Source organism: Corvus hawaiiensis, chromosome 7, assembly GCF_020740725.1.
Source record: "Corvus hawaiiensis isolate bCorHaw1 chromosome 7, bCorHaw1.pri.cur, whole genome shotgun sequence".
NCBI classification, from domain to species: domain Eukaryota; kingdom Metazoa; phylum Chordata; class Aves; order Passeriformes; family Corvidae; genus Corvus; species Corvus hawaiiensis.
In genome coordinates, this window is record NC_063219.1 from 33666118 (window position 1) to 33681631 (window position 15514).

The following is a 15514-nucleotide window of genomic DNA, read 5'->3' on the forward strand; positions in this document are numbered from 1 at the left end:
ATTCCAAATTGAACCAAAGCAGGCGATTTTCAGGCTTTTAAACCAATATGAATTACTATAAATAACAAGTAGGTCAAGACCATGTTTTCTCCTGCATTTTCTCTTGCTCACAACTAATGATCCAATTCTGACCCCTGCAGGTCCCTCGCCAGGGTGGTACAGCCGTCCCTTTGGGGTCGACAGGGAGAGGTGGCACAGTTCTCCAACGACAGCTCTGGGGAAATCCCAGACATTATTCTCCAGGCACATTGGTCTGTCTCCTTTTAACCTTAATCACAATCTTCAACAATCCTGCAGGCAAAAAAATGATTTTCCACAGATGAAAACTTCTTTCTCTTAGAGAGGAAAGAAGGTGTTTAAGCTGTATTTATTGAAGATCTAGCAATACATGCCTGTCCCTTATTTTTAATAAATTAGCAGTGTTGAGCAGCTTTCTCTATAAAGCAGTGGAGGCAGTCTCTCAGAAATATGTATTTACCTACACTACATATTAGACAGTCAAAGAAATAAATTAAGACCTTCAATGCAGTCTTAATCCAAACTATGGCACTGGTTGACTGAGTGCCTCACGGTTTGGAAAAGGAGCTTTCACACATCCTATCCAGACCTCACTGACAGGATAATTTGTAATAGCACTATAAAAGAAAAAGCACAACCTGACAACAAAAAGGGGCAAGTTTCCTGCAGGCAGAGGGAAATTCACTACTGCTTCAAATGGGAAGAGAAACCCATCTGTAGGGCTGTGATTTCATCCTGTCATGTAGGAGCTCTGCATCTGAAATATTGGTTGGGGTGACTGGAGGGAAGAGGATCATGACATGCTGTCATTCTGCCCAGTTACAAACCCAACCCGCTACACATGCTTAGATCCCCCCAGTGCCATCAATAAATCCATGCTTGACTGGAACTATGGGTTTTATTTTAGATCTAACAACAGCTGTCATTAATTCACCTGTTACCTCTACATAGTTATATCAGCAGAAAATTGCAGCAAAACACACCAGAACTATTTATTACATGTCTCATACCAAGGTTTGATCCAGCTACTACTAAACAAACAAAGTTAGGGTTCAACTAACTTGGATCTGACTCAAAAATACGTGGTCCATGCTGCCACCATAAAAGAGGAGATTAAAAGAACTGAAAGGACGGACAATAGCGTTTGTGTGCCAAAAGCCTGACTTCTTTTCCTGTCTTAAGCTCATAAGAGACACCCATGACTGAAAACTTTGTCTTGCCTACCGTCCTTAAGACTATCACAGCTACACGTTGCCGAGTGAAGATGTCAAGGAGATTCATCCAGACTCCAACAACACTTATCTAAGTATTGCTAAAAATATCTCTCTTAGAAAGCCTTTACACGACAAGGGAGAGATAAACTCACATATTGATACATCCCAAACTATCCAGCCTCCACTCTCACACAAACCCCAGAATCAGACAACAAAATGCACAATAAATAATAACGCACATTTTCATTACTCTAGGAAGTAAATCCGTCAGGGACCACTGCCACCATTTGCTTTAAAGGTGCACACTACACCAGTAAGTTAAGAGCATGGGCTTTAAAGAAAAATATTTTTAACTAGCTATGAAAAATTTGATTCTTTCTTTGATGCGAATAGCTCTCCCCCAGAAAACAAGTCCCAGTAAAAGAAAAGATTTCTAACATCTGTTAACACCACACTTACTCTCCTACAGTTTTACAACTTGGTTTCACCCCTCACTGAAATACATGCTGTTGCAGATCTTAGTATCTTTCTCCACTCCTTCTTTCACACTTTGCAACATCTGTATCACAAATCCCAAGACTGAACAGGCTGTTCCACTGCATTTTTTTTTATTCCTTTAGTTCTGACTTTCCTAACTCAGCTTTTCAAACTTAATAGTATATCCCTTTGCAGTTAAGTATTTTCTGCCTTTGATTAATTCCGGCAAACCTGCAGTTCTCTTTCTGAACACAACTTCACTGTTTTCTTCCAAGAGGAAGCAAATCAAAATTCAAGGTTATTTCCTTCTTCCTCAGCTGCCAAGATCATTTTGATGTCTCAGTCCCTCCTCTCACCTGGTCATCTTACTCTTAGAGTTCTGCTGTCCCTAGGTTCCAGTTCCTTGCCATACAGGTCTGTTACAGTCTTTCCTGGCTTAAAAGCAACAGCCATCCTTGGTTTTACTTCATTCTCTGAACATTGAACAACTACACTGCCACTCATTCCCATCCATTTTCACCCATGTCTTTCCTATCAAAACACCAGAAGCGGTGTTTGACCCTCTGTGAACTTGCAGTCTCAGGAACCAACTCCTAACTCCTTGTCAGGGAGACATGAAGCCCCACAAATACTAGCTCAGACCAGGAGATGCTTTACATGGAGTCCAGAACTGGAAACCTTGGGATGTGTTGGGACTTTCTGGGTTTCAGATATGGAGTTTGGACAGAGGCAGCCCAAGGTTACCAGGTGATGTGCATTTGTATGTTCCTGTTACCTACCAGTCACATATGGGCCTGTAAGACACAGTGCCAGACACAGAGGCTCAGCAGTTTTGAAGCAACACTTCAGATATCTGACATAGTGAGAATGTCAGGCTTTGAGAACAAATAGAAACTCTGACATCAAAACAAATCTATTCTCGCTCTCTGACTAATGATTCCTCATTTTTCTTTGTACCCTGCAGTCTAATTCTGTCATCATTTGCTGAGCTGTGTTTCGCACATACAATGTAAAGTTTTGGACACAGACATTCTTTGTGATCATATTTTAATTCATTAGGTGCATTTGCACTGCCAATTTAATGTGAAGAGGGGCATTTTGTCAGTGAAAATTTGACTTGCATTGACATTTAAGGTCTTGGGCCCGCCATTCATGATGGTGTGCCTTGATTCCCCCCTGCAGCTGTGCTCCAGGACAACAACCTGAGCACCCCAGATATAACACAGATGCAAGGTCTCCAGCATCTCCTTGCTGTTGACTCCTTGCTGCATGCCCAGGACGAGCAGCTGGTGCAACCTCTTGGGCCAGCTGGGAGATGAAGTGGAGATGTGGTCCGGGACCCACAAGAGACCACAGCAAATAATTTTCTTCTCCTTTGTGCAATGTCAGTTGGTAATACCAATGCTCTACTACAGTGTCAAAGCAAATGTAAATAAAGTTATTTAACAAGAAAGAGCATTAAAAAAAAAATAATCAAACCATAGCCACATGCTGCAACTCTGTAATTATTAATTTCCATTAGGTAACATTGAAAATGGTGACTGGATAACTTACTCATCATCTCCAGGATACAAGCTCGAGCAAAAGTACTAAAGCCAATGTTACTTGACAGAGAGCCCTGCAGCAAAACTTAGACCAAATTGTTCCTACGTTATGAACTACAAACACCCATCTAGAGCTTAGATACCAGAGGCATTCCCAGAAGTCCCTCTACTACCACATGTCCTATTTACATGAAAAAATATTTTTATATGCTTGAAAGTTGGCATGTCAGATTCCCATTAACACCACCAGGAACGACTGGGATTCAATCTCATGTTCGGTAGCCACCAGGAATCACTTTGCTGCATATGCCAAGGAGGCCAAGACATAACACATGGTTACTGTGGCTCCACTGGTAGCTCTGGTCTTCTCCCAAACTCAGCAGAAAGATGCATTTGTTGCACTGGGTTTGGCCTACATTCCCCTCTGACCACACTTCACACAGGTGTGCTCTTAGTCAGGACACTGCTGCCCTTCAGGGTGCAGTAAGTCACTGAGGTCATCATTTTACAAAGTGCCAGCTGGCTCCTATGCCTGAGACTAGGAACATCCACTGGAATGCAGACATACACGGTGGGCATGGAGAAGAGGTACACAGGCAGTCAATTCAAAGAAGGGAAGAGAAAGGGAAAGAAATGGAAGGAAAGTTCTGTAAAGATCAACATCTGTTGTCACAGAAATTACTATTTATGGCAATGAAACCTGAAATTATAATTTGAAATGCTTAAAGCATATAGCTCATCTTCAGAAAAAAAAACCCCACTTAGAATAAGGGTGTGGTATATTCAGGCACAAACTACTTTATCATCATCAACTATACAATGGGATAAGGATTTCAGCTGCCTGTAGTGGCTTAGACCAAGAGCATGGGTAAAACCTTGGCACAGAGAAGAACTAAAAGGATTCAAGTGGACATAATGAGAGAGCAGCTGCATTGTCTATTTAGAACAACACAGGCCATCAGGAGCCAAGAGCCTTTTTAGAGAGGTTTATACACAAAGCAAGGGAAGTTATTAGAAGGTGGAACAAGGATGTACATGGATAGCAACTGGTATATATTTGGCTCAGACACTTGGAACCACATGGATTTAAGAGGAATCCTATAAAGAGAGATGGGGAAAAGAGCACTTCCTTTTGTTCTGTCACAGCACACAGCAGTGTTGAGAACTTTGTTTCTGCAATAGATCAAACTTTTTTTTCCCCATACCTTGGTTTTTCCTTCATGATCTTACTTTCACTCTGATTATTCTGAGGAATAATTTATGTTTCAGATGCCAACTGTCAGTGCACACACCACAGCAAGAGACACAGAAGTACTTGATTCTCCTTTATGAGCCATTAATTTCTGTATTTTAAAGATTCTCTCTGAAAAAAAAAACAAAAAACCCTTCCTATTTCCTATTTTCATTTCAAATGATAAGTACAGAAGAAAAATAAATTCTCTAAGAAACAGACAATTGAGGGTTTCTGCCATAAGTCTTGCTGCAGAACTTTCTCTTAAGGTTTAAATCATTTGAATATATCAAAACTATATGTTTATTTTTTAAAATTCCATTCACATCAGCTTGAGATGGTATCCATCATCTAATGTCCTAATACTATCGATTCTTCTGTCATTCCTAGGAGTTTCCATTATATGAGATCTAAATATCAAATAGTTAGAACCAAGAAACAGAATTTTGCTGATGTAATAGTCTCTCAAGACCTTTTTCAGAATGGAAGCATAAACACAAATCCCACTATCAACTTTCTGGATGATGTTTTTACGCAAATATTATTAAAATTGCCTTTTCATTCTCTCATTCCTGAGCAATGGCAACTCTGCATTACCGCTGTGACAGCCTCAACTTCACCACAGTGCAGTTTCAGGTGGAGAAAGAGGGCTCAAACCTCCATGGAAACATCAGCCAAGAGCAGAAACACCGTGCCTGTGTCTTAAGTACCAGTCCCAGGTCAGTTCCATCACTCAATGGGATTATATTTCAGCTAAATAGCCAAGCTAACAGCAGATACTGAATTGCACTTCCTGAGAACTGGAGCAAAACAAAAGTGGATTGGGTTGTTTTGGGGTTTTTTGTACAGCACCTCTTTGCAAGCTATAAGTGAAGAGATATACACACACCTAGCTTTACATGCAGAGTAGCCTATCTATTTCAATGCTGTAACTCTAAGGTTAAGCAGGGGTCTAACTGGTGGCAAAATCACGGTCTTAAACAAAAAATTAATCAGTGTAAGAAGTGGATTTATGCACAACACCTGGCTCCTGCTGCTGCTGGGCTTCTCTATGTAGGGATTTATCTGGTGGAGACAAGCAGTGGAGTAGCAGTAACATTCTACAACAGTTGTAACCAACCCTACATGGCATAGGAGAGGAAAAGTTAACCATTAATAATTATTACATAAAGGGAAGTTCTTTGCTTAAGAAAGAGGGTGACAAGAAGTACTACAAAGCATACATTTACACTTCAGCAAGAAAAACTTGTCAATAAGCGCATGCTACGTGCAATAAATTGCAAAAATGCAGATGGGGAAAAGCTGAAGTGGGAATAAATTTCCTAGGAAATTCTCTAAAAAAGAGACCAGACTGAAAAAGCCAAAAAGTACATACAATAACATACAATATTTCTGAGCTAAAGTATATAATCTTCCTGTCCATGATGTTCAGTGAAAGGGGAAAGTGCATGAGAGATGCTGAAACCACTGTGAAGGTTTTATATTTTTCATATTTCCATCAGAGCTCTGCACTGAACATCCAATGCTTCCTCCCTGATCAGCACACCACCGAGCTGGGGGGACACACCATGTGGCTCACTTTACCCACGTAAATTGCGCACTTTGACATGAATGGGACTGCTCCACCGACACAGTCAATCACCAGTTCCAAGGATTTGGCAGAATGGGGATTACACCACATGCTGCAGCTGCTCTGGGAACAGGCAGGGCTTCAGACAGGGGCAGCACAGCCAGGCTCCAGCCTCGTTCCACATGCCCGGAATCCACCGGGTCACAGCGAGCTCTGCAACTGCTGTAACCTGGATGACTCAAAATTTCACTGGAGTATTTGGTTGCAATGGCAACCTAATAATGTACTTTTTCATAGTGCTTCCCTGCACAGCACAGCAAATTTCAGGTTCTAAAAGAAACATGTAAATCCATCGCAGCAGAAACCTGATGACATTTTTATTCTTGCTACTGGAAAGCCCCATGTAATGCCAGTGGCATTAATCCCAGTGTTCACTAGCGAAAGGAACTAAGTCCTGGTAAATTCAGCCAAGGGCATTGGTGGCTTTATGTTGAAATGGAATACTGTATTTATCTTATATTATTTGTTTCCTCCTTTAACAAGAAATGTAAAAATATTTGTGGTATTCACAGCAAAAGAAACTCCTATATTTGGTTCATCACCAATGACAGACACAAATGACCAGCATAAAAATGCACTAAAAAAAAGTCCTCAGCATTCCGATTACTGCCTTGTTATTCCCCAAGCACATTTAAAACTCTAGACTGCCCATTCCAGCATTTCAGTGCAATTTTTATTGACCTACTAACCTGTAACTCTGGGAAGCCTGGAGCTAAGAATGCAATAATGGCTAGCAAATACAAGTCTCCAAACAGAGTGTAATAACCTTAAGTAAACTACTGCCAAGCAAAAGTCCCGCAGATCAAACAGTTCCCACGAAGCCTTATGCTATTAACTAGGAAGAGAGTCCCATGATATCTCCATAGTCATGCACAATAACAGAGCACTGTGCTTCTGTTTACTTACATAGCTTATCTGCAATCCAGTAATGTATACAGCCAGCCCCTCCGATGTAAATCTCTATTTCATGATACTTCCCTTGTTAAAAACTTCACTAGCTTCCTAGTGATAAACGGGGTTTATCTGAAATATCTCTTTTTAAGGGACGGGCAGTGGACACTTACAAAACCATTTCAGTAAGGGACTCTATATTGTTACATGGAGAAAGAGAATTGCTAACATGTAAAATAAAGTTTGTGACAACACGGTGTTTATGTGGCTCTGCGGTTTTCCTGCTGCAAGGCCCACCTACACTTACTCTACCTTACTTCTGTCACTTCCTGGGTAACCTCACCTCAGGAGATGGATAGTGGATCTAACACACCCTACCTGCCAAAGAAGCAACAGCTAAAAGCCTCATGGCCAGCAGTGGATCACTCATCACTCTGCGTTTACCTCATGCCCTACTGCTTTGTGTGCTTCAACTCATTCCAGAAAGATCTCTTCTCTACCTAGCAGACTTCTTCCATGAGGACAGCCATCAGTGCAATGTGGAGGGGTCAAGCCTTAAACAATCAAGAATAATACTAAAACAGAAATAAAACTCGTTAGGATGCTCCTGCCAGAGGCATAGAAAGGAAACAAAACCTGCTGCCTCTGAAGCAACAGGGCTCGAATGCAGACCCCGCGGACTCCTTGCCCGCGGCTCAGGGAGGAAAAAGGCAGGAAAAAAGCGTGTTGCCCTTCTCCCCCGGCCGAAGAGGGGCTGAGCCCCGCGGCGGCACCGGGCGCGCAAGGGGCGGTGCGGGTTCCGACCGGCCCGGTCACAGCCCCGCTCCCCGCAGCCGCGGCGCTCCCGGCGCGCAGGGACCCGGCCTCCTGCCGGCGCTGGCTGCGGCACGGCCGGCGGGGCGGGGAGGAGGCCGGGCCGGCGGCGGGATGCGGCGGCAGGTGCCTCCCCCCGCCCGCGGGCCGCGCCCGGCTCCGCGCAGCGCCGCGGCCCCGGGCGGGGGAGCGGCGGGCGCCGCCGGGGCGGGCGCGGGGCGCTGGGGAAGGGGAGGAGACGGCGGCGGCGGGGCGGGCAGGAGGCGCGGCGGGCAGGTGAGGGAGGGAGGGAGGGAGGGAGGGAGGGATGGATGGATGGACGGACGGACGGACGGATGGATGGAGGCGCGGGAGCGGCCGCTCCTTACCTGAGGCGCGGTGGCTCATCCTGCGGCGGGCGGGGGCCGCGCGTCCCGGCGGGCCGGGGAGCCCCCCGCCGCCGCCCCCCGCCTGGGCAGAGCGGCTGCCGCCCCCCGGGCCGGCCGCCCCGCCGCCGCCGCTCGCCTGCTCCGCTTTGTTCCGCCGCCGCGGCTTCTCCTCCCGCTGCCGCCGCAGCCGCGGGACGCGTAACATGTGCCTGGGGAGGGCGGGCGGGCGGGCGGCTGCCCGGGGTGGCACTTTCGGCGGGGCGGGGAGCGCGGCGGCCGGGCCCCTCCGCCCCCGGCCCCGCGGAGGAGCGGGGCTGTCAGATCCAGCCCATCTGCCGCGATCGCAATCGGTCGCAACTGAATGGCTCCGGCAAATCTGCGGCGGCAGCAGGGGCTCGCCGCGGCGGGGGGGTGGGGGAGGCCGGGCCATTGTCTGCGGCGGCCCCCGGGTGCCCCCGGGGTGGGGGTGGCGGGTGGGGGCTGCCCGGGGACGGGGTGTCCGGGAGCCTCGCAGCCTCGTCTCGGCGGCACCGGGGCCGGGCAGCGCAGCCTCTCCGGCGGGGCCGCTGCCCGCGGGCTCGCACATCATGGGGAAAACCCTCCTTCCACACAGCCCCGAGTGGAATGCTCGCCTCGAGTTGATGCCGTCCCAGCTATCCTCGAAAGTTAGGAGAGGGGGCACGCGGCGTGGCAGAGCCGCCGGGATGAGTTGGGATGCGCGAAGGGGCAGCGGCAGTGCCCATAGGGCTTCTGGGGGCCTGGTGTGTGACACACAGGTGAAAGACTTCAGATGGATAGAGATTTTAAACCTCGTAGTATATGAAAAAGCAGTTCCAAAAGAATCTCTGAAAGCTTTGGCATCTGTTAGTCCAAAAATAGCAAGTAAAAATTTTTTCCTGGTTAGAAGAAAATCTCACTGGTACGTGATCCAGTTATTTGTACATCTGGTATGTGTAAGAGAGCCTAAGATACGGTACTTATGAGAGAACCTAAGTGAACAGTGAGCAAGAGTTCAGGCAGGATTTCCCAGTTTAAGGAGAGAAAGTGAGAGATCGTGGAAACAGGGTGAGAAAAACTGACATGAAGCAAATGAGAGACAGTGGGTACACTGGAGTGAAGAGACTGCAGGAACCAGGGTGCAAAGTAAATCCTCATATATGATACTGAGACCAGAATCAAAAGGTAGAGCTCTATCTGAGAATCAAAGACAAGTACTGGAAAAGGAGAACTTCAAAAATGAAGGTGGCAGGAGTTTTTCTGGATTTTGAATTTGGAGGTTTCTGAGCGGAGGAGCTCAGAAGAATGAATAAATAATTGGATAATGCTCATATTTTACTTAAAAGATTGGCTGTGGCTGAATACAGTGCAGTAAGTTGGAACCTCTTCCTGTGGTGGTACAGAAAACAGTCTTTGCAACTAACTGTGTTGTTAAGTAAACCCATAGCCAGGTCTCTTAATACAGATTTTCTTCCAGGCTGGCAATTCCTTTGTCCAGTATAGAGTGAGAACCTCCAAAATTCCTTGAATCTGTCAAACTTACAAGTTTGTTCTTTCCAGGACAGCAGCTTACACAGGCAGTGTGCTCTCTCCTAATGAGACACAACTATTCAATTTTCTGGGGGCTAATCTACAGTCCTGGGCTAGTCAATGTTCTTGGGTTTAATTAATTGCAATAGGGTGAAGCATAAAGTCTGTACTACACTGTGAATCAGAGTAGATGATACAGTGATGTTCTTAAATACTCCAAAGCTCTGTGACAGAACATTGCAAAGCAGCATGAGACAGGAATTGAGCATCATGGCAGACAAGAGGTCCTCTCCAAATCCAGTAGAATTTGGGGTCTCCAAAGAGATTTTTATTCTCCATTCAAACATGATTTCATCATTTAAACCATGACCCGATCTGCTGATGTGTTTTAATTGCTTTGCTGTGTAGGAAAACACCTAGAGCAACTCCTGTAAGAGCCAGTTTTGCTTACTGAGTAGAAAATACATTAATTTTCTGTTTACATAGAAAAAAACCCAATAAAATGTAATCGCACTATAATGCCTGTTGCTTGCACGAACAACCTGAACCGCCGATCCAGAATCCTTTCTAATTAGTGATTGAGCCTGCAAATGCTACATGGTTTTTGAGACTTGGCTAACATGCGAGCGGCTGCACTGGATCTGTCCAGAAGGTCTGCATAGTTCGGTGTCATTTCTCTTCAGCAAACCCCAAATATCCAGGGGAAGATCCAGCCCTTCACCCCTCTCCAGTCCCCTGGGAGCTCAGGGATCTCCTGACCCTGCCCTCTGTGTGTTTAGTACATCTCACTAGCTCCCTTCCATGACTGTCCATGACTGAACATTTTTAAAATCCATGGTACCCTGTTGCAGATGCTCTGATCCTTGTTTACATTAAAAAATCTCTTCCTCTCATTTGTTTTTCAATGTGCTGCCTGTTTTCATCAGACAGCCTGTATTTCTTGCACTGAAATAAGCAGTGGACAATCAGCTCCTCTCCATGCTGCTCACATTTGAGCTGTCATTCCGCTGCCTTTTTCAGACTGAAGAGCCCTAGTTGTTCCATTAATGGAAACCAACTCCTGCTTCTGATTACCCTTTTCATCACCTGAACTTACCTGGTTTTGTTGCACCTCTTCTGAAGTAGGGGACCAGAACTGCAACTGGTACTCAAGAAGCAGTAAAATCACTGGTATAATCATGCTCCCTTCCTAGGTGTTGTACTGCAGATCTTAAAATACTATCCTAGTCAGGGTCAAGTCTTTCTATGAAGTCTGTAAATTATTGCATAGAAAGTTTCTCTTTGAAGACCACATCTATCTTTCCATGATTCTCCTTTCCTGAATTCACATGTGAAAACACAGAATGGTTTCACCAAATCTGCTAGATTAACCGGGGCTGAAGGAATAAAAAACGTAACAAAAAATATTGCCTGTTCTTTAATTATTTTCAGGCCTGACCTTACATCCACTGAAATCAAGAGTGACAGACTTGGTCTCCTACTCTGTAACTAGAAGTGATTTAGAATTAAAAAGAACCAGTATTTATCTACAACTTAAAGCTATAATTACAACTTGAAAGTGTTTTTTATGCATATCGAGCTGCACTGTATCTGACTGCTGAGATACTGTTCTTCTGTGTCTTTAAGATTACTAGTATCTCAGTTTCATACACAGCAATAAGTACATGTTCCAAATCATTACTTATTACTTGTCCCCAGGCTTGCACAATTTTGTCTAGCACAGACATTTACAAGATAATGCACCAGTCTTCAAACAAAATTCATGATTTGGCTCACCATTGCTTTGGAGAGATACAAAAAAATGCAGTGCTCATACTTCAAAACAGTAAAATGAAGTAGATGATAGCATTAGCTCAATACATTACTGGTAGCCATAGTTTTAAGTAAAGCAACCTAACATCTGGCACGGGCAAATGCAATGATTTGGGGGATTTTTTTCATTTCCTCAGAGGCGTCAAGCCTCCTATTGGAGGGACAGATACTTCCGAAAATGATTTCTGATTCTCAGCTAGCATAATGTGCATGTGGAGGTGATGAACCTCTGCTCACTGCTGCATTCTGCAGCTCTTCCAAGTGGGAGGGACTTGGGAGAGAGCAGGTCTATTGGCAGGTTGGAAGTGACTGATTTGCATGGCAGTATGAGTCAATAACGCCAAAACAACCATGGAACCTTTAAGACAGTCGCTGCTTCACAGAGAAACTTCACACTTAAAAAGTCTAGGAGGGGGAAGAAACCTCCCAAAATGCAGTTATAAAGCTTTACTCACTTCTTGTCCTCTTATTAGTTATATATTTGCTTACACAGGACTGAGGCTGTGTATGGGTGACGTAATAGCAGATTTTCAGATGTTCTACCGAAAGGTTACTGGCGCTTAACACCAGCGGTGTTCCAAGGCTCTGTTAAACATGAGCAGGGTAGAAATCGCGTGGACTGACGTCATTTATAGAAACAGTTGCTCTTTCAGCCTGACACAGGGAACTGTTCAGTGAGACCTGAGGCAGCACTGCCCTTTTGAGGACTTCAATTCAACTCTGGGGACGATTGCCTGTGCGCCCGGGAAAACTGCCAGGCCAGGCTATTGCACAAAAAGCTGTGCAACAGGAGCTGACAGGGACACTCATGGAGCGCCCTGTGCTGGCAGGAAAAATCAGCTGCTGGAGGAGAGGTTGCAGAACAAACTGGTCCCCAGTAACCATGATGGAATTTCCCAGTGCAGCGAACTACAAGAAGACAGGCAGTCTCGCTGCTGACATGTGTTAGCATCAGCTCCTGCTGCTAATGGTACATTCAAACCAAAAATGAGTCCACAAAAGTTTTCTCTGGATCTCAGTGGAATTAGAATTTGGATCCTTCATGGGAATTTTGAGTATCTTTTGAATTGGCTGAATAAAGGGTCAAGTGCTGCCACTTCCACAGTTCCACATTGCAGAATGGAAGTGAAAAGAAATCATGACTTTACTGTCACAGGGAGGACACAGCATTTGGCCATTTTTTCAAAAATTTACAGCAGTGTTATAAGAAAGCAGAAGAGGAATTGAGAGTGTTTGCAACCTCTGGTGTGGTTTTAGACCAGTTTCTCCCAGGGCTCTTCAGGAATATAGGTACTTCCTTGGCATTTGATCTCTCTTTCCCAACCAGGAGGAGTGGAAGATCATAAAAACACAGGAAGCCTTGCAGGAACCACAACATATGTACTCATTTCTCTCAAAAGGGCTTCAGAGGCTTTAGGCTTGCCTGGCAGAGGACTAAGAATCTACTGAATGAAAAACAATAATGGATTTATTACAGCATTATCAAGAACTGAACTGGGAAGAATTTGTAAGGTAGTATCAAGCTTCCTCAGTACAGGGCAATAGGAGCACGTGCTGATTCTGTCAGGGTGTGGAAGCAGATCAGCTTCTCCCATCTTTAAAGGTGCCACATAAATTACAGCAAACTAAATAGCCTGCAAAATCTGACATCTCCTTACTGCAAAGCATTTGATGGAGATCAATTTGGGGTTTTTATTTTTTGCTTATTTGAGTTATACTTTCTAAATTCTGCTTAGCTAATCAGGCGGTAATAAAACTAAGAGCCCTGCATTTTGCAGGCTTTTATTAAATTCTGAAAAACTCAGGGGAATGTCTACATAAGCAAGAGTTAGCAAATTGTGAGCTATGCAGATTTAAGTAGGAAAAAAATATGCTCATGTCTTTAATATGTGATGAATGCTGCTTTATATTTGAAACCCTGTTCCCAGTGGAACCCATTACAATAATGTTTATACAGGTTTATGCTATAAATGCATGATATTTTCCCTACAGCAGAATATGCTGGAATTTACTCCTGATTAAAAAAAAGTGTGAATGGATGATATCCCAGAATCTGGATTGCTACAGGCACAATTATGCCCTTTTATTAACAAATGAAGCAATGAAAAGTATAATTTGTTAACATAAAAAGGATTTTGTACAGCAGGCAGAATTGATAGGAGGTGCACCCTAAATCTCCTGCACCATGTGTGAACTGGAAGCCAGCCAAGTCCTACAGAATTCAGGGAAACTGGATCTTCAGGTGCTAGTCTCACACAAAGCCTGGACAGAGGCACTGACTGTCATGGGAAAAAGCAGGAAGATGACAGTGATGGATCAGCACACAATTAAACAGCAGGAAGAAGTGGTGCCACAGCAATATTTTGGCTGCACAGGTGTCCTGCTTTCAACTCAAGCAGTATTTATCTTGTAACAGGCCCAGCCAGATGACACAGGATCTACGTCCATGGTTTTTTCTATGTGAAAAAGCATTGCATCAGCACAGGAACATCCATGTACTTTAAAATAAACTGCCTGAAGAGAACAGGACAGAGCCCTTCTCTCCTGCTCCCCTTGCCACTTCCCACCCCCTGATAGAGGACGTCATTTACTTTATACCGTGGAGTGATGAGGAACAAGGACAGGAGCTGGAGAGGACTCTTCCAAAGATAGGTCACCTCTTCCACACCTCATCATGGTGTGAATTGCAGACACAAGAAAAGCCTCTCCCATCACACAGCATGGGATGAGATTGCCACCAAGTGTGTTTTAAGCCATAGAGCCTTTTAAAGATTCGAGCAGTGATGTGGGAACTTCATCCCTCAGCCTGGAGTGAACAGGCTGACAGTACACAGTGCTGTGACATGAGAACACAGCAAAACTGTGGCTTACACATGGATCTCTTGTATAAGCTCCATTATTTACTTTTCTTTGTTAAAAGGGAATTATATTATTTCTTGTTGCATCCTTGGGGCTGAGGAGACAAAAGCCGTTTCTCATTTTGTGTGGAACAATGAGGCCCTGTTCTCAATTGGGTTCTTAAACTCTTGCTTTAATGTAATTTAGAAAAAAAAAAAAAGGTTAAGCATTACAGAAAGAAATATAAATCCTAAACTTCATTATTTAAGTTCTCTTTCATGAGTGAAACTCATTTACAGGGAAAGGTGCTAACCCAACTTGTATCTTTCATATACAATTTCTCCTTGGCCTCCTTTACATCAGCTGTGCCCTATTTGTAGACTTCATTAGTGAAACAGGTCAGTAAGGTACAATTCCTTTAAAAATAGCAAATTCGTAGATCTTCCTTTTCTTCCTTAAACCCACCGTCTAAAACCCCATCTCACAGCCTGTGTCTGTGCCGTACTTATTTCTATAATATATTTTGACATCCTCTTTTTATAAGGGGCTGAATTCTCAGTTGTTGCCTTGATGTAAATCCATAGATTTTTCCTTTGCCAAATAGGAGCCAAGGCTCTGTGTAAAGATAAGTTTTTCAGTCTTAGAGAAGACTTCAGGGAAATGCCACTGTTACTCATCGAAATTATTCTTTGCTCTGTGAATAAAGCCAATAAGATAATTAGGATTACCTGAGGAGTGAAATATGATTTGAGTAAGCATGGCTGTGCGTAGACATTAGTGGAAGAGTAAATTCAGTAATAAAGAGAGACTATAGTCAGTTCCCATTCGGAAATGTTTGATTTCTAAAGAAGAACGAGGTAATCTCAGAGCACCAATGTCAGATAATTGTGTATTCATTTCTTTAGATGGTTGCGTTGCTCTGCGCTGTGGGAGATGAGCAGGTGCCCTGAGGTTTCCCCGCAGGGCCGCGTGTGGGGTCAGCCCTGTTCCCCCATGCAGTGATGCAGCAGTTGTGCAGCGCCCGGTGCTGCTACCTGGGCCAGGCTGCACTGCAGGAGACAGACAAACTCCTGCCACTCACATTTAGCGTCAGACAAAACCACTTCAAAGTAGATTTTTTTTCTCCCTAACCCTAAATAGCCACTACAGTA

At 44.4% G+C, this 15514-nt stretch overlaps 1 protein-coding gene across 11 annotated transcripts in view; it reads right to left on the minus strand.

The window, feature by feature from the left end:
* Nucleotides 1–15514, minus strand: part of NCKAP5 (NCK associated protein 5) — a 379214-nt gene that overhangs the window by 214034 nt on the left and 149666 nt on the right. The window contains exons 1-2 of one of the 11 annotated variants that reach the window (XM_048309437.1): nucleotides 12093–12097; nucleotides 9696–9706 (exon numbers count right to left, since the gene is read on the minus strand). The exons of the other annotated variants lie outside the window; for them this stretch is intronic. The gene's annotated coding sequence lies outside the window, so the exon portion shown is untranslated. Of the gene's footprint in view, nucleotides 1–9695; nucleotides 9707–12092; nucleotides 12098–15514 lie in introns of those variants that run through there. 11 annotated transcript variants of the gene reach the window in all.